The following is a 24,649-nucleotide window of genomic DNA, read 5'->3' as shown; positions in this document are numbered from 1 at the left end:
GGTGACGGGGGAGGGGCCTTTTTTACCCCCCATTATAGATGGCGTTGAGACTGAAAGCATAGCGACTCATTACACTGACAAGCAGATGCATGCAGGGTAATTTTAGTTCATCTGGTCTCTGTGGTTGAGGAAGAGTAAAAAGTGGTTTGTTTGAAAGCTGCGAGAAGGTAAACGACTAATTACAGAGGGCATGATGACTGATGTGTGCACGCTGCTTCCAGTGTGATCATTGGCCCTGTGTTCAGAGTTTCCACCTGAGCCTGATAATTGTACGGGTGAGGCGGCCCTCCAGTCCACCACCATCACGTCTGTGCACGGTTCCCAGATCAGGCGCCACCCACTCTGACACCTCTACCTCCTGTGGCCTCCGAGTGACTGTTGGGTTCCTCTGAATGGGTCGGGTTCCTCCAGTGTTCACACAAACTAATGGTGGATTCAATCGCTTCTCTTCTCCTCTGGAAATCTAGACATCGAGTTCAACATAATGCCATTTTCAGTTTGTAGATTTGCAGTGTTTGCTGCGTTTACGTTCTGCCTCCGCCAGACGTCACGCAGCAGCAACGACTATTAAAGTTGATTTTATTTTTATTGATTTGGTGTTTAGCTTGTCAGAAGTGACCAAACTAATGATGCATTTAAACATTTGCCAACAGAACATCCAGAATTTAATCCAACTTTGTGTTTAAAAACACAAAAAATTGTCCAATCTGTAGAAACACGTTTGTGTTTTTTTTTTTTTTTTTTTTTTTTTTCAGCATGAAACTTCAGTAGGAAGAACATCCTGTTCTTGAAAACATCTGGGAATGTCGTTTGGAAAGGTTTAAACAAAACATTCAGCTCGGCCGTCTGCCGTCAGACAAAAACCTGAACCTTGACGTTCAGAGAGACGAACACGGTCAAAGAATGAAGTTACTATGTGAATGTTTGTAGACGCTTTGTGGAACTAAAGAGATCTTGGGTCCAAACTGTAATCTGTCCCGGTTGTCAGTCTGACTGCAGGGAAAAAACATCAGATTGTCCAAAAATGCAGAACAGCTGCGCGGCGTCTTCCTGATACCGAGCCAATGCTCGTATCCGGTCCGCTGGTCCCCCCACCAGCTTCAGGGAGTCCAGTCCTCAGCGTGGGACTCGAACACATCGTGGAAAATAAACAGTTAAAAAAAAAAAAAAAAAAAAAAAAGGAACTTCATCTGTTTCAAACTTCATGAGTTGCTGGACAACGAGACGCTTCGTATCTTTGTCTGAACGTTGGCCGTCATCCACGATGGACCGAACACAATTCACGTTGTCTTCACATTTTGCAGCTCAAAATAACGGGACAGTTGATGGACTTTTGTAAATCCTTCACAGTGCAGATGGACAGTGGTTCAAACCATGCTGGGAAATGAACTTAAGACTTTTTGAAAGTGAACAAGCAACGTGTTCTAAAATCAAAAACTTGATGTGAATCACATTTCGCTGGTGGACAAAACTGAGGCCAGTTGCGGGGACGTTCTCTGCACACCATGTGGTCAAACGGTCCTTGCTGGTGTTCCCTCACAAAGTTGTATTCCTAATCAGAATCTCACTAAGTAACCATTTGACACAATCATTCCAGTGAGATGGGGAGGTCCTCCATGGAGACATGGGTCATCCGGTGTTAATCACTTAAAATTAATTAAGCAACTTTTGTCTCTGGAAAAACTAGGGTTGTCTTTCATTCAGGCTCTAGACTTATACATATATACATCTGCAATAGTAGGTGGCTCCAAAGACCTGTGACATGAGCTCCCTTCAGTACTGAAGGACCTGCCCCTCTAACTGGTTTACAGTACTGCATGACTGAAGGACAAAGTGATCCTCCTGAAAAGAGCATGACTCCCAAGTTGCGTATGTTAATCAGTAACTGAGACGATTCAAACTTTAAGCTTGTGTTGATAAATGCAGGAGGGTCATCAAACAACTTTCAAGCAGCCAGGAAATACAGTGCAGTGTTAGATGGTAAGCCCTGCTCATGAAAGTGGCCTTTTTCAAAAGAGATTGACAGGTGCGATTATAGGTCACAAATCTGTGCTGTTATTAGCTCTGCCAGTGAAGTTCGAGGAGGTTATGTTTTCACTTGTTTGTTTGTCTGTTTGTGAACAGCCTGGAGCCCACAATTTTTCATATATTGTTAGGAAATTTTTACAGAAGATTCTTATCCTGATAGGCAAGAATTGATTACATTTTCAAGGTCATAGGTCAAAAGTCAGTCAGGAAAAATCCCTGTCCTCTAACATTGAATGAATTTTTAAAATTTCATAACTGTCAAAAGATCAAATTTCTTTCATATTTGAGAGTGTTATGTAAGATGGTATCTTTATCAAGTGAGAGTTTGATCCGGTGTCACCGACCGAATGGCTCCCCCCTAAAAATCAGTCTGCCCTGTCTTCACTGCGCATGCCTCATTAGCCGCGGTTGACTGATTATCACCTCGTTTCTGCTTCAAACTGCCTCCAGTCATCATCTGTCTCAGCCACAGAAATCTGAAGCTTTTGTACAACAATCATTTCCACATAAATTCAGCATTATTTCATTATAAAAGATGGAGGAAGCGATCAGAGCTACATGAGCTGCTAACTGATGCTTTCACTGTGTGTCCGTTATTTTAAAGCTCACAGGGTATCATCTCGTTTCTGCTTAAAACTGACTTTAGGATGAATTAAGAGGTTTTACTTTGTCATCTGATGGTTAATAATCACATTATTCCATTTGATTGCTTTGGGTGAAGAGACTCTTTCTCAGATGAGCTGCTGAGCTCTGAAATGACACGTGCAGTGGAGGCAGGGTGGACTGATTTTTGGGGGGGGGGGGGGACCATTTGGTCAGCAAAAACTTTTTGAATGTCACTGTGACATTTGTAAATTTTTGTGTCGTTGCATTAGCAGATTTAGCTAGCATGAGGACATTGTTAGCTTGAGTCGCTCTCCGTTATTGTTTGTTGTCAAACATGTGACAATCGGTGCTTCTCAATGACGAGTGGCAAAACGTCCTTCAGTTAGCCAACATTCAGCGACACACTGACTTCACAATAAAAGTCTTGGCTGTGCAGCACCTGTTGCTTTGACACAAAGATGCTTTTATTTTGAAATGCAGTACACAAAACGTCAGTTAGCAGCAGAAGCGTAATATTACAGGTTTCACTTGCTGCCTGTAGCAGAAACAAATAACACAATGCCACGACAACCTCTAAGCTAATATGTAGCAGTGCTGCTACGCTTTACATTGGGGTTAGCTTTACCTGTTGTTCTAGTTGAGGTGGGTTAGCTTGAGTTTGCTGTTAGCGGGATGTTGACCGTGGCATTAGCAGCAGCAAACTTCATCACTAAAGGGTTAATGTGAGCGTTGACAACTATCGCTAAGGACGTATCAGAAGTGTGTCGCCGTGGAGACGGAGCTGGTCTGGGATCAGCTCTGACGCTGTGGTTTTGGACCAGCTGGGTCTTTTGTTAGCAGCTCTTTGTTTGTTCCTGACTCCCGCGATGCAGCGACACCTTCTCGTCTTTGGCGGCCTGGGCTCTTAAGTCCTGAACAAACACACAGATGTTTGTGGGCGGACGCGGCTCCATCTGGTATCTGGGACTCTGTGAAGTCTGTGGCTGCTGGAGGTGCGACTTCGAACCCGGTCACACTGATCCAGGCTCACGTTGTTACCGCTCTGTTTGGCAGCTGTGCAGAGAAGAAGAAAAAAAAATCACAAATGATGTATACAACAGGAAACATTTCAATATAACAAGATCGTTGTTGTTTGTGGGAGGACATTTGAAGGGTCAGAAATAAATCTGACAATTTAATGTTTGATTTACAGAAAAGCTCTATAAAAGAAAAAGACCAAATAATAAAAGCACGAGTCTTTAATCTGCTTAATGCCACTTTATTAATCTGTAGAGACTTTATTGCTGTGGTGACCAAAAACAAAGGCAGTGTGCAACAAATGTGGCCCATGGGCCACACTTTGGGAAACAGTGGTTTCATCTGTGAACTGGTTAAAACCATTTTATGTGAAAGATGACAAAAACTGTTTGTGAAGCTGAAGGGAGTCTGAAGTATCCTGATAAGTGACTCATAAACGTGGGATTCATTTGTTTTCTACCACGTATCCACTTTGGGGGGGGGGGGGGGGGGGCAGCAGATGCTGCAGCTCATCCTACACTTCCCCATCCTTGTCCTCTGACTCTTCATGAGCTTCCCAAGCCAGCTGGGAACTGTAATCCTTCCAGTGTGTCCTGGGTCTTCCCGGGGCTTCCTCCTAGTTGGTTGTGCCTGGAAGAGACTGCCAGCGGCCACCATCACCGGAAGGCCACACCCCCTCAGCTGCCTCCTTTTGATGTGAAGAAGCAGTGGCTCTACTCAGAGTCCCTCCTGGATGTTCGAGTGTAATGCCGCGTTCACACCGGGCGCGATCAGACGCTACAAATTTGCGGGGGTCGCGCGCCTCCTTCACCTGGTGTGTCGCTCTGCCTGGGTGGACTTTCGCTGCGAAAATTTGCCCCGGTGAGTCATCAAATAGGAGGAACTTCCATTCTGCTTGGCGTCAAGTCATCATGACGGACCTTTCACACGGAGCAAGTTGTTGTGAAAAGCTCCCAATACAGAGTATCATTATTTGCTGCAGGAGCTGCGTCTGGATGACGGCCGCTTTCAGCGGTCCTTCCGCCTCTGCGGGACCCAGTTTGAGGACCAACTGTCCCATTCACGCACGCACATGTAAACAATAAAAAAAAAAGAAACTCCACTGCTTGCTGCAGCTCGCTGTTCCCCTAAAAAACTCTCATAATTGTGTTTAGAAACCAGTCACCATTTGCTTTATTATACATCTGTGTAGTTAATTAATAAAATATTCTCCACACAGACGATTTGCTCGCGCGCGCACGTAAAAAAAAAAGAAAGAAACTCCGCTGCTTGCTGCTCCTCGCTCTTTCCCAAAAAACCTGTCATAATTGTCTTTAGAAACCAGTCACCGTTTGCTTTATTAAAACATCTGTGTAGTTAATAAGTAAAATAATCTAAATGGATGATTCCCTCTCGTGCGCCTGTAAAAAAAATAAAAAAAATAAAAAAAATAAAATGAAACTCCACTCCCGCTGCTGTTTGCTCCAAAAACTGTCATAATTATGAAATAAAGGACAAAAGAGACATAAGTCCTGCTGCTACCAGAGACAGGACATGTTCACATCTTCAGTCAAACTCCAGACATCTCCACGTCACTACATATTCGGTCCCTGATTGTCATCGCGACGAGACGAAAAAGTTCAGATTTTTCAACTTGGGGAGGAGGGCAACACGATGTGACGCGACGCAATATCGTGCCACAAATGCACAAAACGCTCAGTCGTTTCACTTGTGTCGCTTCACTCGCATCGCGCTGCACGGTTTGGCGCCAAAACGCGTCCTTACATAGGGATTACATGGCAACCTGTGGCTGCAGTCGCTCGTGTCGCGCCCGGTGTGAATGCGGCTTAAGACCAGATACCTGAGGAGGACTCTCATTTCTGCTGCTTCTATCCCTGACCTTATTTTCTCTGTCATTACCCAAAATTCATGAGCACAGGTGAGGACAGGAGCCTAACTCCTTCTGGTTCAGCTCCTTCATCACCACAGTGGTCTGGTCCAGTGTCCATAAAACTTCAGATGACGCCAAAATCAGTCTATTTATCCTACACTCCAACTTACCCCCACTTGAGCACAAGACTCCAAAATACTTAACTCCTCCACTGGGGGCAGTAACTCTCCCCTGACCCAGAGGGGACAATGCACCATTTTTCCACCGTGGGGACCCCCTCCCCATGCGGGCGGACCACGGTTTGAGGTAAAGGTGATTGATTGTTCCCGTGTGGAGGAGTGGCAGGGGAACTAAGGGGCGGGTAAGGAGCTTGTCAGTAACCCTGATAAGAGGCTGAGGTGCGTTCAAACGCCAACATTCCTGCACGGCAGCAGCTTAGACATTAACTCACCGCCTCTGACCCAGAAACACGACAGGAAGTGACCTCAGCCGCTGCTGTGTGCAGGTAAATGCACAGGTTGAGAGCTGGGGGAGGAGCTGAGGTCACATGGTTGCTCCTGTTAAGTTCTCTGGACTGGACTTTGATGTTGGGGTTCTTTGATCCTGGCTCAGCGCTGGATGAAGATGAGATGATCTCTGTATCACCAAAAAGTTGCTTAAATTTCGGTTCCTCTGACGAGTTGCTTTTATTTATTTCTTTAAGTTAAATCTTCCTTTGAGCTTGTCTCTCTTACGAGATACACTTTATTGTCCCTTCCGGGAAATTTGTCTTTGACTTCAAGAGCTGCACAAATAAAGCTGCCATGACATAATTACATAACTCATGCATGTTACTTTATGATCTCACAGAGATCTAAAATTCATCCACATCCTGTGTGAAGGTTAAAGTCTGCACTAAACCCACATGGGCGTGATGGGAAAAAAAGATCCACAATCCCAGTGTGGACTCGTGTGTCGAATTCCAGAGACCTGAATTGGAATCTCACGGACAACACGCCCACTCAGACGTTGTCTTTGTGGTTTTTAGAAATCGGTGATTTGTTTTTTGACTGTTTTCTCTATTAAACATTTTAAAATGGATTCTGTCACATGTGGATGAAATAATTTCACTGTAACGCCGCGGCGACGAGCTCATCGACTGAAACTGGAAATCTGAAGGATTTCACCGGGAACAGCAGTTCCTGACACGGTGACCTTTGACCCCTGCAGGGAGTTTTGCCTCTGTTGGATGTGTCTGTGACCATTCCTCAATCCTGAAGAACGGAACTACATTCCTCACATCACCCCCCCCCCCCCCCCCCGACTGTGTATTTTTATTTTTATTTTTTTAATTACCCATTTATTTAGTGTGTGTGTGTGTGTGTGGACACACATTGTTCTAAACGTGAGGACTCCTTAAACACTTTCTGGACCAGTGACTTTTTATGTTCATTCAGCTGTTTGAGCTTCAAAGTGCTCTCTGTAGTGGCACCTTTACACTTGCACACATTTAACCCCTGCACTGCCGCACACTTCATCATGCCAGTGTGACCCGCTTTGTCCCATTGGATGCTGCGTTATATAAAATAATTATTTTGTAGCAGATTAATCATTTGCTCTCAGAATTTGGCTGATGAAACCACCTCTATTCACTCCTGAATCACAGAGGAATTTTCTACAGCTGCAGCTGTTCTCTTCCGCTTCATGATGTGCAAAACGCATTTGGAATCATCTCAAAGGTAATTATTTGTTGTAATAACTTGGCGAAACAGTTGCATTTTCATTCCTTATGTAAAATTATGTTTATTATAGATTTTTAATCGTAATCATTCCGATGTGCTGCGCTGACAAAATGACTTGCAGTGGCACAAAGTGTTTTTGAATTGTTCATGTAATGTTCACGTAGTTCACAAAATGAATGTGTTCCAGAAATTTTGAACATCTCGAAATTTTCTTTGCACATGTGCACGCAGCTGCGCACAGTTTACAACAACCTTACTCACTGGCACGGCAGATTGCGTGCCAGTGAGCCAATCAAATTCAAGGTACCTTCAGAATCCGATAAGAACTCTGTGTCAGCTCAAGACCTGATCGGGACATCCCTGTTGAAAGTCTGTGAAGTTTTCAGAAAGGTGTTGTTGTCACTGTAGTGTCTTGCCTCGATCATGGAAGGAGAGACTCGTTTTTGACGTCTCTGTCGGCTGATTTGTCACTTAAAATGTTACAATAGAAACAAAAAAACCTTTGTCCATGACAGCAGATTGGACAGATGCTGTGTTCGTGCTGAGGGTGAGCGCTTTTATCACTCTACACATAAGTTAGTCATTCAGTGTTTACTGTTGTCAGTTATATAATTGGTGTGATTTGTCTGTTGGTTTAAGGCAGATAAATGTTAACATTTTATTATTTGTTTTAAATAAAGTATTCTGAAGTTCAAATAATAAACCTTCTGGTTTCTGTACTTTTCAAACTGACAGTGTTAAACTATCGTAATCAATATCAAAATCGACCAGTGTGGGGAGGATCCACCCCAGCAGACAGATGGTTCCTTTGGAGTGGTGGGGATGGTCTGGTTGCCTGCCTGGGTGGTTGTTGTCCAGTAGTGTGGTGGAGCTCTGGTTCTTGGTTTCAGTCCTGACCTCAGGCAGTTCTGATGTCATTCATTGTTCCGCTGGTAAACCATGTGAAGTGTGTCACATACTTTGTGGAGGAGTTTATTAAATCTCTGAGGAGCTTATTGACCTCTGACCCCACAGAGTCCTGGTCCAGGTCATCTTGAAATCTTGGGTTGGACATTTGAATAATCATCATTTACCATCAGAAAGTCAAAAGTCAGTAAACCGAAGAATTCCATCTCGCCTGAAGTGTGTCTGAGGCCTGTGCAACCTCTGACCTTTGCCCCAATGGGTGCTGGTGGTTTGTGGCGTCATGTTTTCAGTGACATACGTCAGCCTTTGTGCGAATCTGCAACACAGAAAAGAGGCTGAAGTTCAGCCACGCCCACACGTTAAAAAGTCACAGCAAGCGGTCAAAGTGGTTTTTGTTCATTTCGATGCACAAGAATGCGATGAGCTCATGGGAGGAAATTTAATTGGACCGTGTGACAGAACACACACACACACACACACACACACACACACAACTGTGGCCCCTCCCCCTCAGGTCCATCTGAGGCTCCGCTCAGCCGGCTGGAAGGAGATCCAGAGGACCGCACTGCAAAAAAATATGTCTGTCAAAACGGGACACGTTTAAGGTAAAAACAAGTGACGGGAGACGCTGCAAAACACGTGTCTGTCAAAACGGGATGCGCTAAAAGTAATAAAAATGAAAAGTGCTAGTTCCCTCATGAAGCAGTACCATAAAGTACTGGTGTGCTCACTGAGCTGCACCGTGAGGTTGTAACTCTCTGGGTTTCAGGAAGCTGTTTGGTGGTTCTGGTCGCTGACTGCAGCTTGTTGATCTGCACATTGAGTTTTTTTTTTTTTTTTTGTCGTTTCCTGAAGGACGGCTCGTTATCTGGAATTCTGTGGCGTCTTCCTCCTCCGTCCTAATCTGTCCGACTCAAGGACGTCGTAATTCTCTAGGAAAAGGGACATCTGTTTGTCTGACAGCTGGTGAACACTGAAACCTGAAAGCAGTAGTTTGGACCCATGGTGCCGCTCCCATGGCTCCTCCTCCTGCATCAGTTTGATTTTATTTTAAACATAAATCTCACTTTAATGAGGCATTAGGACCCCTTTAACATCATTCATTCATTTCTTCCATTTGTTTGTTTTATGTGAAATATGTCAGTTTTTTTTTTCTTTTTAAGTACCTGTTTTATGAATAAATGTGGTTTTAAAATGTAAATATTTTTCTCCCTCTGCACGAGGGACTTTATGATGTCATAACTTCTTATGAACATAACTCTGAAAGAATGTGTGATTGGCTGATTGGATTTTGGGGGTGTTTTGTGAATAAATTTGCATATTAATCAGGATGAAGAGATTTAATGGCAACTAGTGTTTTTCGAAGATGAACTTATATTAACGTAAATGTTTTTTTGTTGTTTGTTTTTTACAGTTTATTTTAGCCACACAGGCGTGACAACAAAAATGAATCATTCCGACCTGAAAGGTTTTGGTCACATTTGAAACGTTTTCTTACGTGCTTCATCTTCATTCCATTATTCATGTTCAGAGTGATGGACAAAAAAATTCCAAAAAAGTCTTCATGGAACCTAGTTTAGAGGCGGGGTGAAGGCCAGTGATGTCATAAAGCTTTGGATCTGGATGAAGGGGTGTGGTCTGTGCTGTTGGGAGGTGATGGTGTTATGAAGCAGTGTTCATTAAACCAGCTGAGTGGTTTGTTGCTTTGTTTGGCGGCTCTGTCAACTGAGTTCCGACTCTACATTTGTATGATTTTGTTTTTTTCTTGGCGAGTGGGCGTGTCCGGGGGTGGGGGGTGAGGTGGGGGTGTTGATATGGACCTGAAGCAGAAAAACAAACTTCAGCTTTTTTGTAACCTGTTTTCCTGTAAATCCAGGATCTGCTGTCTGTAATGCATTCCTGGTTTTGAATCTGGATCCTCGTGCCCGGCCTCCCGCGCCCCCGCCCCTGTTATCGCTTTATCCTTTCTGTAGGATTCCATATCTGGAACGGAAAAACTCCCAGCAGCCCCGTCTACGTCTTGCTTCTCTGCGTGAGGGGCCTGTGGCGGGATTTGCTCACCCGCCATCTCTCTGCTCTGCAGAAACACCTTCCAGCCGTCACTGTGCTCACCCTGAAGGAGGGCGGGCCCTCTTCATGTCCAGACCTGATCCGGGCCCCTGAGGAGGGTCCGCGCTCCACAATAGCAGCATTAGCGACGCTTAAAGCGCTGTCCGCCTTAAAGGTTTATGAAGCGACGTGCCCTCAGACGCAGAGCTGTGATGTCACATTACGTGTGCGAGCGCCGACCGTTCAGGTGGCCTTTAACCAAGGAAGCTTCAGGGCCGGTGTGTCATAGGTTTGATCCCCAGCGTGTTCCCAGAGTGCATTTCAGTATCTGCTCCAGAAATCAAACCAGGTTACCAGTTAACCAGATAGTTTACTGTTGGTTTAGTTAGAAAAAATTCTTAAAATGGGACATATTGTTGAAAGATTTTTTTTTCTTTTGTAACCTGTTTTTACCATTTCATAACTAGTTTTTCTTTCTAGTCCAGTGTTAAGCTGTATTTGACCTCTGACCCCTGCACCCACTGAGTCTGAATTTTATTTTATTTTTTATCAGTTTTAATGTCTGCGGGGCCGCTCTGAACCTGGCGGGGCCCCAGAATGAGTCACACAGATTTAAGATTATATCGTGTTTTTTCGTGTGGTATTTTTGGCGATAAGGATGTAGGTGATGGTTTGTAAATGGGTCCATTCATCCACCGGTGGTCAAGGTCCACTGGACCCCCTGAGGAGTTTGTGTGATGTGGAGATGAGCATTTCCATGTTTGAAGTCCTCAGTGGGATCCAGGGGTGGAAGTGGTGGTGGTGGTGGTGGTGGGGGGTTCCTTTTTAAAGGAGCAGACTTCCAAAATGCACTTGATGACATTCACAGCTCAGGAAGTGATGAATAAAAATATATAAATGACAGAACATGTGAACACACGATGTGTCCTGCACTTTAATTTAGTTTGATTAATTAGCTGTCCTCCCCTTAAATGAGGCCTGCCCACCGGGATACACATTTAGTCACGTCCCTCGTGATGCGAAGCAAGGCGGGGGTGTTGATCTTTTTTTGTAAATCTATGTTTAGTCTGTTAGCTGTGGGGGTCACAAATATAACTCGTTTGAACATCTGATTCTCTGCTCTGCTCAGGATATTACACATTGCCAAGGTTAGAAGAATAAAAATCAGCCATATTACTTTGTCACTGTGTATATAGGCCTCCTGGCCCATATTCTGAATTCTTAGATGAATTTGGTGTGTTCATCTCTAACTTGTCAACTAGTGCAGATAACATTCTGATCATTGGTGACTTTAATGTTCATATAAATAAGCCTTCTGATCCCCTCTGCAAATCATTTATGGAAATTTTGGATGCATTAGGATTTCAGCAATGCATTTGGGACTTAATGCACATTAGTGGAAATACCCTGGATTTGGTTCTCGCACGTGGTATTGCTGTCACGAATATTGATATCATGCCTCTTACATCAGTGGTCTCTGATCACTCACTTATTAGGTTTGCAGTTTCACTACTGTTTAGTGGAACAACAACCTTATATATCATTACGGCGATGCATCAACTCCTCAGCTGACTGAACTTGAAGCTAAACTGCCTGATGTCTTAGCTTCACATTTGACAAATACCCAGTCAGTAGACAGACTTGTGGATAGTTTAAACTCAGTGCTCAAAACTACACTCGACATGATTGCACCACCTGTGTTAAAACCTCACCCACCCAAAAACGCAATGACCTTGTTTGAATAATTACCTGCGTGACCTCAAGCATAAGGCTCGAGGTCTAGAACGGAAATGGCGTACTTCAAAATTAGAAGTATTCCACCTTGCGTGGCGTGATGCTGTCTAGACTATAAGCATGCATTACTGGCTACAAAGCAGACTTACTGCTCTGATTTGATCAACAAAAACAAGCATAACTCAAAGTTCTTGTTCGACACGGTGGCAACACTTATTCATGGGCAACCACCTGTAGTTCGCTCTCCTTTTACAGCACAAGATTTCCTGGATTACTTTGGGAAGAAAATAGAAGACATCAGGTTAAACATATCCCAGCATGTCTTAACCCAGCCACTACACCCTGATATTGAGGTGGGCACCACTACTGAGGTATTACCTAGATTTACAGAATTTGATAGTATCTCACTAGGCATGCTGACGAAACTTGTAATGTCAACAAAAAGTACAACCTGTTTATTTGATCCTATACCAACAAAACTGTTTAAGGACCTGTGGCCCACTCTTGGGCCGACTGTGCTGGAAATTATTAATCTTTCTTTAACTTCTGGATCTGTTCCTAAATGTTTCAAACCATTACTTAAGAAATCTAATCTCTGATCTCTTTGAGCCACTGCAGTCTGCTTTTAGAAAATATCATTCCACAGAGACGGCTCTCACTAAAGTGGTGAATGATCTTCTGCTTACAATGGATTCAGACACCACTACGGTTCTGTTGCTGTTAGATCTCAGTGTTGCATTTGATACAGTGGATCATCATATTCTACTTGATAGGCTGGAAAATCATTTTGGGATTACTGGGAGTGTCCTTGCATGGCTGACGTCATACTTGACCAGTCGTTCTCACTGTTTTGTACAGTAACACTACCTCTAACCTTAGGGGTTCCACAGGGGTCTTTCTCCAATTGGTTCAAAATGCTGCTGGCAGACTTGACAGGAATCAGAAAGTTTGACCACATTACCCCCATTTTGGCGTCTCTTCACTGGCTTCCTGTCCCAGTAAGATCAGAATTTAAGGTTCTGCTATTAACCTATAAAATTGTTCACAGACTGGCCCCTCCCTGTTAGCTGACGTAATTAAACCCTATGTACCTGCCCAGGCCTTGCATTCTCAGGGTGCAGGACTACTTTGTGTCCCTAGGGTGAATAAGAAGTCTGTGGGTCACAGAGCTTTCTCTTATCGTGCCCCTGTTCTGTGGAATGATCTCCCCGCGTCAGTTAAACAGTCAGATTTTGTAGAGACTTTCAAGTCCAGACTGAAGACGCAGTCATTTTCCCTTTCGTATGACTAGCATCAGTGGCGGCTGGTGCTAAAAAAAAAAATTTTTTGGGGGGGGGGGGCACATCTGGAGGAAACAAAATAAAAAAGCACTTCATATGGGGGCAACAAATGAACAGACTAAAGTCGAATCAAAGTTGCAACACAACCTACTTTATTGCTGCTCAACACCATTCAGAGACACGATTTCAACATAAATTTTTCCCTCTTTTCTTTCTGGACTGGAAATTTCTCAATGACCCTCTGATGAAAGTCTGTCATCTCCGTCTGCAGTTTCTTTTCTGTTGACAGCATGTCCACTGCATTCAGCCTGTCCTGGTTCATGGTGTTTCTGAGAAACGTTTTGATTCTTTTCAAGGTGGAGAAGCACCTCTCAGCTTCTGCAGTGGTCATGAGTCTGGTGTGAGGATCTTGAGGAGAGTAACAGTCTCTGAAAAGACCTCTCCAAGATTATTTTTCATGAGCAGCTGAAAAAGGTCCACAGCACCACAGCAGGCCTTCAACTTCTCCTCGCTGTGGTAGTGCAGCAGATAACTGAAACAATCCTTCAAATGGTGATAGAAGCACCAAATTTGGCACAAATACTCCTTAGACATTAACTCTTTGGAAAAAACAGATTGGTCACTTGAATTTTCAATAGACAGCCAGGGGTCAATTGAAGAATTACACAGGGGTCAAAATTTAAAAATGCTCCAATCAGATTGAAAATTACACCACATTATTTGTCTGATCTTAAAGATTCCAAAAAAGTATAGTTTGGACTATCTGTGACTGAATGTTCAGGAGTTATGGGATAAAAACAGCAAGAATGGTGATAAAGGTCAGTTTCAGTTTGTACAGGGGTCAAAGGTTAGGGCCCTTCACACATGGTGCGAATTTGGTCGAAGTGCGCGTGAAGCAGCAATCGTACACAAAACGTGTAAATTTGTAGCTGCCTCAGACGTGTCGTACTCCTGTTGTTACAGCTGTTTGGACACACCAGCAGCTGAACGACAGACTGCGCTCATTCATGTCACTCGTTTATGACTGTACATCTGTGAGCATGGCTCATCTACAGAGGAACACACAGTTCACACTTGGGGTGTGTGTGTGTGTGTGTGTTTGTATTGTTTTGTTTTAAATACAGCCATCTTATTGTTGATTTCAGACACTTTCCTGCACCATTTACAGGCCAGCGACTGTACGTTAAGGTTTCGGGCTGGCAGTCAGTAAAGTGCAGGTTCAAATCCTGTGGGTGGCACGTACCAGCTGTTTTTTTATTTTTTAGTTATTCCACAGCAGTGGCTCGATGTGGTTCCGCACGTGCCAGCTGGTTTTTTATTTTTTAGTTATTCCACAGCAGTGGCTCGATGTGGTTCCGCACGTGCCAGCTGGTTTTTTATTTTGTAGTTATTCCACAGCAGTGGCTCGATGTGGTTCCGCACGTGCCAGCTGGTTTTTTATTTTGTAGTTATTCCACAGCAGTGGCTCGATGTGGTTCCGCACGTGCCAGCTGGTTTTTTATTTTGTAGTTATTCCACAGCAGTGGCTCGATGTGGTTCCGCACGTGCCAGCTGGTTTTTTATTTTGTAGTTATTCCACAGCAGTGGCTCGATGTGGTTCCGCACGTACCAGTTGCTCGCAGTGAGTTCATGCATGAGCGTGCATGAAACCTTTGCAGTTGGATCGTACACGCCTGCCCATTGCTGCCCCTGGTTCAGTAGATCGAACTGTTTTGTGCTGTTTCACCGTAATTCAACCAAATTTGTGCTATGTGTGAAGGAGCCCTTCAGGTTGCTGCAATTTAGGTAAAAAGTGATGCAAATTATTGATTGTGCTAATAGGATTAATAAATGGAAAAGTTGTAACTGTGTTGAATGTTTGGTTTCCAAAGAAAAGTTCAAAGAATGTCAACGTCGATTGGATTCTATGACATGTGACATATGTTACCCTGTAACTTAATAACTAAGCATGATACATGGCCCAAACTATTCCTTTTTAAAGCCCTAACTCATAATTTGCATCACTTTTTACCAAAATTGGAGCAACTTTAATTTTTGACCCCTGTACAAACTGAAACTGACCTTTGTCACCATTCTTGCTGTTTTTATCCCATAACTCCAGAACATTCAGTCACAGATAGTCCAAACTATACCTTTTTAGAATCTTTATGATCAGACAAATAATATGGTGTAGTTTTCAATATGATTGGAGCATCTTTTAATATTGACCCCGACCTGACCACCGAGTGAAAATGCAAGTGGCCAATCGTTTTTTTTCCCTAAGGAGTATTTGTGCTGAATTTGATGCTGCATTTGCAGGATTTCACTCTAAATATTCTCTTATCTGCTGCACTATAGATGAGACTGAGGTCTATCTTCAGCTTGGTTCCACAGATCATCAGGTCGGCCTTCAAGGTGCTGCTGAGGGCATCGTCCCAAAATGTGGTGTGTTACTGTGTGAACTGATCTCCCTGCAGCAGAGTGGCACTGATGAGATGGTTGGTGAAGGAGAATCATTCCCTTGTGTGTTCTAATGTGGTGTCGCAGACCTACAGAGAGAAGAATAAAACAAACAACACAACCAGAGTTCAACCTGATGCCATAAAATAAAGCTTTACTTTGTCATTTCCACCATTTTAAAATAATTTCTTGTGTCAACTAAACAGCATCCTGTTTTACAAGTGATGTCTCATGGATCAAGACTCTAAGCACAAATACATCTTACCCACAATTACAATGATGCATTAAACCTAAAGGTAAAACTATACAATCCATTTTTGTATAGATTTTTTGTATGAGTAGCTACCTAAACTCTGTAAGGGAGATAGAGTATCTCGTCAATAGTTTTACATCCTCATTGAAGACAGCTTTGGATGCTGTAGCTCCTCTGAAAAAGAGAGCTTTAAATCAGAAGTGTCTGACTCCATGGTATAACTCTCAAACTCGTAGCTTAAAGCAGATAACCCGTAAGTTGGAGAGGAAATGGCGTCTCACTAATTTAGAAGATCTTCACTTAGCCTGGAAAAAGAGTCTGTTGCTCTATAAAAAAGCCCTCCGTAAAGCTAGGACATCTTTCTACTCATCACTAATTGAAGAAAATAAGAACAACCCCAGGTTTCTTTTCAGCACTGTAGCCAGGCTGACAAAGAGTCAGAGCTCTATTGAGCTGAGTATTCCATTAACTTTAACTAGTAATGAGTTCATGACTTTCTTTGCTAACAAAATTTTAACTATTAGAGAAAAAATTACTCATAATCATCCCAAAGACGTATCGTTATCTTTGGCTGCTTTCAGTGATGCCGGTATTTGGTTAGACTCTTTCTCTCCGATTGTTCTGTCTGAGTTATTTTCATTAGTTACTTCATCCAAACCATCAACATGTTTATTAGACCCCATTCCTACCAGGCTGCTCAAGGAAGCCCTACCATTATTTAATGCTTCGATCTTAAATATGATCAATCTATCTTTGTTAGTTGGCTATGTACCACAGGCTTTTAAGGTGGCAGTAATTAAACCATTACTTAAAAAGCCATCACTTGACCCAGCTATCTTAGCTAATTATAGGCCAATCTCCAACCTTCCTTTTCTCTCAAAAATTCTTGAAAGGGTAGTTGTAAAACAGCTAACTGATCATCTGCAGAGGAATGGTCTATTTGAAGAGTTTCAGTCAGGTTTTAGAATTCATCATAGTACAGAAACAGCATTAGTGAAGGTTACAAATGATCTTCTTATGGCCTCGGACAGTGGACTCATCTCTGTGCTTGTTCTGTTAGACCTCAGTGCTGCTTTTGATACTGTTGACCATAAAATTTTATTACAGAGATTAGAGCATGCCATAGGTATTAAAGGCACTGCGCTGCGGTGGTTTGAATCATATTTGTCTAATAGATTACAATTTGTTCATGTAAATGGGGAATCTTCTTCACAGACTAAAGTTAATTATGGAGTTCCACAAGGTTCTGTGCTAGGACCAATTTTATTCACTTTATATATGCTTCCCTTAGGCAGTATTATTAGACGGTATTGCTTAAATTTTCATTGTTACGCAGATGATACCCAGCTTTATCTATCCATGAAGCCAGACGACACACACCAATTAGCTAAACTGCAGGATTGTCTTACAGACATAAAGACATGGATGACCTCTAATTTCCTGCTTTTAAACTCAGATAAAACTGAAGTTATTGTACTTGGCCCCACAAATCTTAGAAACATGGTGTCTAACCAGATCCTTACTGTGGATGGCATTACCCTGACCTCTAGTAATACTGTGAGAAATCTTGGAGTCATTTTTGATCAGGATATGTCATTCAAAGCGCATATTAAACAAATATGTAGGACTGCTTTTTTGCATTTACGCAATATCTCTAAAATCAGAAAGGTCTTGTCTCAGAGTGATGCTGAAAAACTAATTCATGCATTTATTTCCTCTAGGCTGGACTATTGTAATTCATTATTATCAGGTTGTCCTAAAAGTTCCCTAAAAAGCCTTCAGTTAATTCAAAATGCTGCAGCTAGAGTGCTGACGGGGACTAGGAGAGAGCATATCTCACCCATATTGGCCTCTCTTCATTGGCTTCCTGTTAATTCTAGAATAGAATTTAAAATTCTTCTTCTTACTTATAAGGTTTTGAATAATCAGGTCCCATCTTATCTTAGGGACCTCGTAGTACCATATCACCCCAATAGAGCGCTTCGCTCTCAGACTGCAGGCTTACTTGTAGTTCCTAGGGTTTGTAAGAGTAGAATGGGAGGCAGAGCCTTCAGCTTTCAGGCTCCTCTCCTGTGGAACCAGCTCCCAATTCAGATCAGGGAGACAGACACCCTCTCTACTTTAAGATTAGGCTTAAAACTTTCCTTTTTGCTAAAGCTTATAGTTAGGGCTGGATCAGGTGACCCTGAACCATCCCTTAGTTATGCTGCTATAGACTTAGACTGCTGGGGGTTCCCATGATGCACTGAGTGTTTCTTTCTCTTTTTGCTCTGTATGCACCACTCTGCATTTAATCATTAGTGATCGATCTCTGCTCCCCTCCACAGCATATCTTTTTCCTGGTTCTCTCCCTCAGCCCCAACCAGTCCCAGCAGAAGACTGCCCCTCCCTGAGCCTGGTTCTGCTGGAGGTTTCTTCCTGTTAAAAGGGAGTTTTTCCTTCCCACTGTAGCCAAGTGCTTGCTCACAGGGGGTCGTTTTGACCGTTGGGGTTTTACATCATTATTGTATGGCCTTGCCTTACAATATAAAGCGCCTTGGGGCAACTGTTTGTTGTGATTTGGCGCTATATAAAAAAAAATTGATTGAATTGATTGATTGATTTACTTTGACAAAAGTACAAACAAAAACAAAGGAAAAAAACCCCAGCTGACAAACATGCATATAAAATTTAACATCTGTTATTCTTGACAGGATGTGTTGATTTTTGGTCACCTCTTGGTTGTGTGTCCTGATGCTCATCCTGTAGTCTTCATCGAGCTCTTCAGCTATGCTTTGCCGTCCAAAAACAGTCAGCCTTATTTAAACGGTTGTCTAAATGTCTTCGGCTGCTCTCGTGCCGTTTGCTTTTTTTTTGCTTCAGGTCTTGAACCCTCGCTGTCAGCCACAATGCATCGGTGCCGACAGTTTGAAATGGCAAACGCGGGAAACAATAAAAGGCGTAATTCACACAGCAGCCTGCTAGCCAGCTCCACTTAGCATAGCATGAGCAGGAGAATCCCTGTGTGTAAGCTCCGCCCCAATCAGTCACCTGTTGCTTTACCTGTAAATTGGGTTGATTGGGTCCAAGCTCCTTTATCTTTTTTTTGTTGTTGTTGTTGTTCTTCCAGTGAGCGCCTTGACAACGTGTTTTTTTTTTTTTTTTTGATGAAATAACTGAGTTTTCTGCAGATCCAGTTGTAGCAGCCATTTTCCACACCGGCAGGAGACAGAAAAGGCGTGTACGAGCGCATGAGAATGACATCAGCTGCGGTGATTGACAGTGCCCATTGTCCAATTACACGAGGACAACAAACACACAACACAATTCACTGTCAAGAAAAATGGGAGTGCCGGGACGCAGTGCTGTGCACCCAAAAGGCAAAATTGAGACGGGCCAATCAGAGCGAAGTATCAGATCACATGCAGGGCAAAAGGTCGAGGCTTGCCGTTGACTCCTGTTAGACCGGCACCCCTCAGTTAATAAATGACGTGTTCAAAATATCATAGTTATTAATCTATACCTTGTGAAACCCCTTTTATTAAATGACAGGTGCTGACAGTCATTTCATGGTAAAAATAAATGCTCTTTTCAGTTGTTTAATATAATATGATGACAAATTTTGCTATGTTTTTTGTAGATTTTCCTCTGTCAAATTTCAGAGGGCACGGCCCCCTATAAGCGAAGTGCGCATCGCATCTGCACATGCGTGGGTCAAACGGGGGCAGAAATTCCAACTACCAAACTCGCACCGCTCCCATTGAATTTCGTATACAGTAGCATTAGCGGACTGTACAGGGATTGTTTCAAAGGCTTTAAGCCTTAAGCGACACATACAAAAATGACAGGGGCGCATCATGCTGTTTTCAAATGCTCGAATGGAATTTATAGGCTTGAAAGTTGGCTGAAAACACACGATTGCAAAGCTCCGCCGAGTCCAAACAAAGACGGAAAGAAGAAGAAATGTGGTCGTGAACCTCCGTTTATTCTACACAATTTCCCCACAGAAAAGAAAGATCCAGACGGACGTAAAAGACGAACTAAAACTGTAAGTTTCTTGTACACATTTATTTTATCAATATCCTGAAACCGTGCCGCCGTTTTCGTGCATCGTCTTATGACTGTAATGTTGCGCCATGAATGACGTGGTGTGTAATATTGTAAAATTGACATGTTCTATAAACAAACTGCATGCATGCACATATTGTATGTCTGTAACGTATCAAAACAAACCTGACACCAAAGAGGTTATATGTGAGACCCACCGTCATTGTCATTATGAAGCCGGCGGAGTAGCGATTTCTCATCCCTGCTTAGCAAATATTCTGCAATATCCACAGTTTCAGTCTCTGGACTTCATCTAACCATCTGTCAGTTGCCTTCAAGGGGTCAGAAATTTCATTTTCGACAGCGGCTCTTTCTTCGGCACTAACGGTAGTTTCTGTAACAATGCAGCACACGTAAGCACAGCCAGGTCTTCTTTCCGCTTCTGTACACTGCCGTACGTAGTCCTGGTTGTAACAGGCAATCCGCGGAGCTTACAAAAACACTTTAAATAATCAACTTTCCAGCAGTTGAAATGATCCAAATCACAGCACTCCTCACTGCTTTCCGCTGTCATAGCTTGTGGATTGGTAGTTGAAAAATTTAGCGTACCCATAATGCACCGCGTGGCCCGAGATGTGCACTTCACTTATTGACAAACCGCCACTGGATAGTATACTGGCATAGTATGTTACTACGCTTTTTACTCTTTTAATTCATTTTATTAGTAAATGGAGTGGGCCGCGGCCTCAACTTTACCTAAATTCTGGGTCTTTTAGTGAAGCTTCGGGCTAGCGGCCGACGATCACCTTAGTATTTCTTCTGTTTTACTTTGTAGTCTTTCTGATGTCTCATTCTATTTTTTTTCTCTCTGTTTGAGGTGTGGCTCCATCCAGAGTTGGGAGTGGGTGTCTTCCTCTGCAGGCCTCCCCTCCTGTGCATCAGCATGGACTCACAAAATTTCCTGTATATTCGTTTTGTCACTTGTGTCTGTGTCATGACCCAAGCAGAGGGTCCCCCCTTTGAGTCTGGTCTGCTTGAGCTTTCTTCCTCAAATCATCAGAGGGAGTTTTTTCCTCCCCATGCTGCCTGTTTTCTTGCTCTGGGGGTTAGTAAGGTTAGACCTTGCTGTGTGAAGCTCCTTGAGGCAGCTTTGTTGTGATTTGGTGCTATATAAATGAAAATAAAAATAAACTGAAATTAATTCCCACTGTCGCCAAGTGCTTGCTCACAGGGGGTCGTTTTGACCGTTGGGGTTTTTACGTAATTATTGTATGGCTTTGCCTTACAATATAAAGCGCCTTGGGGCAACTGTTTGTTGTGATTTGGCGCTATATAAATAAAATTGATTGATTGATTGATAATTTAATTAGTGCGCACAAGTTAAAGAATGAAATAGTTTTGTCAGACGTTAGTTTCTGTGCATGTTCACATCTCTGAGCAAACAATGTCACCGTGCACGTCGTGCACACTCACCTTCTCAGACTGTGTGTGTGTTCACGGTGTCCTGTGCACACACAGCAGCCTTTTGAGCTCTGTGCTTTGTCTCAGTCTGTCTGTGCGCTGAGTCGGTGTGCGCTCCCTCATGTTCCGTTACCTCTGTGTAGCAGATACGAGCGCGCGTGACATTCTCTCCCGCGCTGCATTGATGCATTTTTCACGCTGTACCATCGTGTACTTTGCGGTCAGCTTTTCTTTTTGTCTGTTTTGGACTCTGCTTTCTGTCATCAGCTGCCCACACGGCACCCACGAGGACATGTCTTCAGCTATGTCCTTTATAGTGCAAGATGACAAATTCTACCAGTGGCAGAATTTCTATGTTAATAATTTACTTCAATTTAGCCTTTATTTAATAATGCTGTCATTTGCCCCCCCCCCCCCCCCCCCCTTGACTTTTTTGACTTACCTTGCCCTTGATCAAAACGCAGTTGTGTGTTTTCTGTGGCCGCTGAGTTTGTCCTGTTGTAATTCGGAGGCGTGCGTTCGTGTGCACAGCGCGTCTTTTGTTTGCGCTCTGAACTGTAAAATTCTTGGGCTTCAATAAGCCGATTGTTCTGGAGGAGGAGTCGGAGCTGTTCCTGGTTTGATGCTGCAGATCTGAACCGCTGAGACAAAAAATAAAGGAAAAAAACATCAGAGACACTGACGGAGAAAAGGACAAAATAAAGGAAAAAAAAGTCAGACAAGTAGCTGCCCGCAGCACGTGGGACAGATGTTTGTGTTTTTTCTCGCTGGCGGTGTCTCATGCTCGTTGTGTCCCTGCAGCCACCTGGACTCGGTCCTTTGTCTTCCTGCTGTTTGTGTCTTCATCGCTGGTTTTGTGTCTGTGAGGACGACAGGAAATGAGCCCTCAACGCACCTCTTCATAAAGCGCGAGGACTCTGATCTGGATCCAGAGTCTTCAGAGGGAGTTTGGAAGCTGTTCCAGAGATCGTCATAAAACCTTGAAGGAGTCTTTTTTTTTTTCTGAAACATGTCTGATCTGTTGATGGTGTCTTTAAGAATGCGGCACAAAGATGACCTTTGTTCAGACTCCAAACACGTGACGTCTTTGAAAGATTTCATCAGCAAACACACAGTTTAAATTCACATTACTCGCAGGTCCAAACCAGTTCAGGTCTAGTGAGAACGGTCTCAAACCAGATTATCTCATAAAGGGAAACAAATCAGTGCTTCTTATTAAAATGTTTGGCGGTTTTCTTTTCAGCATATCTGCTACAAATAGTGTAAACATTGCACCTACTGATGACCTCTGACCTTTAATACTCGTCTACATCCTCGGCAGTCATATTGTGGCGTCCACACTTCCTGCAATAAGTGGCATCCATCAGCTGTTTCACCTTTATTTACTGCGGACACAAAGGGCCCCGGCGGGGGCGTGGCCAGTGCACTGTTTACACAGCGGATTCTTTAGCTGAGCAAACGGCCGGACCTCCAGCGTGGCCACCTTCCTTCAGTCCCCCTGCACACCATGTCTAGGCTGCATCCTGTTCAGGACACGGCACATTCAGACCCGCTAAAAATGTTGAGCCAACACTTTAACCAGCCACAGGACAAAGTCTGCATCATGTCTTCTGAGATAACATATCCTGGAGGGACTCCTTCTTCAGTAGGACAGCTTCCCTGACCACTGGTGTCCACCATGGTGTTTGAGGGTTGCCGCCCCTTGAGGCACCTAAGACCTTCAGGCCACAGCTCCCCACTGAAGCTTCAGCAATGGAAGCTTTGAACACTGCCCATTCTGATTCAATGCCCCCAACCTCCACAGGGATGCTAGAAAAGCTGTGCTGGAGGTGTGAGTTGAAGATCTGTCAGACAGTGGGCTCATCTAGATGTTCACATGCACTATCGGTTTGGGCTTACCAGGTCTGTCCAAAGTCCTCCCCCACCCTCTGATCCAACTCAGCACTAGATGGTGACCAGTTGACAGCTCTGCTCCTCTCTTCACCCGAGTGTCCAGAACACACGACCTCAGATCAGATGATAAGATCACAAAATCAATCATTGATCTTCAGCCTCGGGTGCTCTGGTACCATGTACACTTATGAGCATCCTTATGTTCAAACATGGTGTTCGTTATGGACAGTCGGGGACTCCAAGAAGGCTGAATACTCCAGACTGTTCGGTGCACACGCACAAACACCACTCAGTCACACCCCCCCCCCCCCCCCCCCCGCCCCCGACACCCAAAGGCACAGGGAGGCGACCCGCTCATCTACCGGGGTAAATGCCAACGTAGCGGCACTCAGCCGGGCACTCGTGAGTATCTCCACACCCGCCCGGCGCCTCACAGCCTGGGCAACTCCAGAGAAGAATAAGGCTCAACCCCTATCAAGGAGAGTGGTTCTGGAGCCGAGGCTGTGCGTGGAGGCGGCGCCCATCGGATCTAACTGGTATCGCTCCACCTCATGCACCAGCGCCGCCTCCTCGCCCCAGAGTGAGGTGACGTTCCACACCCCCAGAGCTAGCCCCTGCTGTCCGGGTCTGGTCTGTCGAGGTTCTCAACTTTCACTGCCACCCATGGAACAGCGCACCAGACCCCAGCAGTTCCCCCTGCGGGTGGTGAGCCCACAGCCCAAATGGGCTTTTCAGTATCAAATTCAAATGTCCACAAAATCCACAATTCGGATCAGATCCAGATCAAACTTTGTCAGGTGATAGTGTCATTCTGCACCTCACTTTCAAATATGAGAGTGTTTGGGTCATGTTTGATTAAGATATAATGTAAAATATACATCAAATGGGGTTTTCAATGTTAAATTTGAACGGCCACAAAATCTGTAATCTGGATCAAACTTTGTCAGTCGATAAAGGAAACCTTCCTACATAATAATGAAAAATATGAAAGTCATTCAGTCTTTTTTGATAATTAGGATTTTTTGTAAATTTGTTCAATGTTACAGAATCGCAATTTTCCAAGATTTTTCCTGAGTTTAACCTTTGACCTATGACCTTGAAAATTGAATTGCTTCTTACCCATCATGATATGAATCTTCAGGAGAAATTTCATACTGAAATATGAAAAATTGTTGGCTTTAGGCTGTTCAGACAGACAAACGGGTGAAAAGATAACCTCCTCCCAGCTTTGTTGGCGAGGCAATTATATACCCCAAATAAAATGATTACTTCTCCTGAAGAGGTGATAAAATAATTAACCTGCAACACTTTTGGTTTTGCTCCCATTTTGTATGAGATGAACTCAAAGATCTAAAACGTTTTCCAC

At 43.6% G+C, this 24,649-nt stretch overlaps 1 protein-coding gene and 1 long non-coding RNA gene across 2 annotated transcripts in view; one reads left to right on the top strand and one right to left on the bottom strand.

Annotated features, from left to right (window-relative positions):
• Positions 1-24,649, top strand: part of lamc1 (laminin, gamma 1) — a 76,497-nt gene that overhangs the window by 5,507 nt on the left and 46,341 nt on the right. The gene's annotated exons all lie outside the window — the stretch shown is intronic.
• On the bottom strand, positions 242-23,790 carry LOC117522096. Its single transcript, XR_004564143.1, has 3 exons — positions 23,611-23,790; positions 7,016-7,022; positions 242-254 (listed from the first exon to the last, which is right to left on the bottom strand). It is a non-coding gene; the product is annotated as an uncharacterized LOC117522096 (long non-coding RNA).

Source organism: Thalassophryne amazonica, chromosome 12 (genome assembly GCF_902500255.1).
Source record: "Thalassophryne amazonica chromosome 12, fThaAma1.1, whole genome shotgun sequence".
Taxonomy (NCBI): Eukaryota; Metazoa; Chordata; class Actinopteri; order Batrachoidiformes; family Batrachoididae; genus Thalassophryne; species Thalassophryne amazonica.
This window is presented reverse-complemented; position numbering and strand designations above follow the sequence as displayed.